The sequence below is a fragment of the Ovis aries genome, chromosome 20 (genome assembly GCF_016772045.2).
Source record: "Ovis aries strain OAR_USU_Benz2616 breed Rambouillet chromosome 20, ARS-UI_Ramb_v3.0, whole genome shotgun sequence".
Lineage (NCBI taxonomy): Eukaryota > Metazoa > Chordata > Mammalia > Artiodactyla > Bovidae > Ovis > Ovis aries.
In genome coordinates, this window is record NC_056073.1 from 50118782 (window position 1) to 50120742 (window position 1961).

The 1961-nt window shown below is 47.2% G+C and overlaps 1 non-coding gene across 1 annotated transcript; it reads right to left on the reverse strand.

The window, feature by feature from the left end:
• Positions 1-584: 584 nt before the first annotated feature.
• LOC114109781 (U6 spliceosomal RNA) lies at positions 585-691 on the reverse strand. The gene has a single exon (XR_003586356.1). It is a non-coding gene; the product is annotated as a U6 spliceosomal RNA (small nuclear RNA).
• Positions 692-1961: the final 1270 nt, after the last annotated feature.

Genomic DNA, 1961 nt, shown 5'->3' on the forward strand with positions numbered 1-1961 from the left:
TGACTTTTTCCCCATAAATATTGTTTTTTAATTTAGAGGACTAGAACCAGTTTGTTTTTGGCCTTTCTGCTGAAAATTTGTCTCATTTAAGAGGCAGTTAGGATCTTTACCATATGTATGAATTTGTGTAATTTCATTTTGGATAGGGATAAGCTTCTGCTTCTGATAAAAGCCCAGAGTTTCATCGGCTCCTCAGGAAAAAAAAAAAAAAAAAGAATAAATAACCCTCAAAAATATGATAGGTTATTTGAACCCAACTGGGATCCAGAGTGTGTTTTGGGTCATACGGTAGTTCTATTTGCAATTTTTTAAGGAATCTCCACACTGTTCTCCATAGTGGCTGTACTAGTTTGCATTCCCACCAACAGTGTAGGAGGGTTCCCTTTTCTCCACACCCTCTCCAGCATTTATTGCTTGCAGATTTTTGGATCGCAGCCATTCTGACTGGTGTGAAGTGGTACCTCATTGTGGTTTTGATTTGCATTTCTCTAATAATGAGTGATGTTGAGCATCTTTTCATGTGTTTGTTAGCCATCCGTATGTCTTCTTTGGAGAAATGTCTATTTAGTTCTTTGGCCCATTTTAAAAATATGGAACGCTTCACGAATTTGCGTGTCATCCTTGCGCAGGGGCCATGCTAATCTACTCTGTATCGTTCCAATTTTAGTATATGTGCTGCCGAAACGAGCACCAGAGTGTGTTTTGGTCTCATACAATGAGTGAAATAAATTAGCTTTTGCAATGATACACCTGGGTGATTCTCAAAAATATCATCCTGAGTTTTCATTTACCCAAAAGAAGATCTACTGTGTGACTCCACTTATCTGAAGCCCTTGAACAGGCCAAGTCAAAAGCTGGAAGAGAAGCTGTCTGCCTGTGAAGGGGGAAATCAGGGACTTTCCTGTTTTACGTCTTGATGGGGTTTTGACGGGTGGAGAGATATATGAGAAGACGCCTGCAGGAGTCTGTTAATAGTAGGCTCAAGGTCCCGGCTAGGCAGGTGTTCTGGTTAAACCCTTCTGACTCGTTCATAGTGACGATTTGGGGGAACGAGACACACTACAGCGTCGGGCCGGGGACACAGTTTAGGCTGCCGCTGTCCCGGCTCAGAGCAGCTCACACAGGGGGTCCCCATGCTCACTCGAGATCCCGACTCTCAACTTACCACTTACGTGCTGGAATCAAGGTATGTGTTTCCTGTGGATTATCTTGAACAGTGTGAAAATCCTCACAAAGCTACTCAGAAGTCTTCCTGGTCCCCTTCCTCTAACACAGAAGCTACCGAGTTTATGCGGCCAAGGGTAGATAAAAGAGCCGGTTCTGGGCGGCGAGATGTCAGTAGGCCTCTAAGGACAGAGTGTCCCGCAAAGCTTTTTAAAGAGGAAAGATCCGGTAGGTCTGGCTGTTTCAGGGTTCCGCCCTTTCCCCTTCACTCACCTTTCTTCCTGCCTGGAATGCAGGGCCTGGAGGTGCAGCAGCTATCTCGCCACCGTGAGGACGAAGCGCACCCGCAGAGAAGGCACCAGAGCAGGAAGGCAGATGGAGCCTGGGGAGGAGCCTGGTTTCGGCCACACTGAGATTCCTCATTAACTGACACAGCTGATGCCCTTAGTTTTTAAACATCTTCAGGTTTTGTATTGCATTGAGTTAAACACATGCCTGACTAATACTCATGGCATCTTAGATCTTAATTTTCACCGACTTCAGCAAGGAGCACAGCAAGTTGAACACAGCTAGGAGGGAGGAAGGGCGAAACACCCCACAGCCAGCACACAGAGAGACGCAGACTGCGAGGGTCAGGAAGGCCTGGGGAGGGGGCTGGGGCGGGGTGGGGCCTGCACGCAGCCACCTCGTCTCCCTCCTCCTCTACCTCCTGCCATTATTGTACTTAAGCTGGTTAAAAAAAGCACACGTGCAGGCTTGAGTGAAGAGGGGCTGCCGGAGAGCTTGAGGCCACGGCC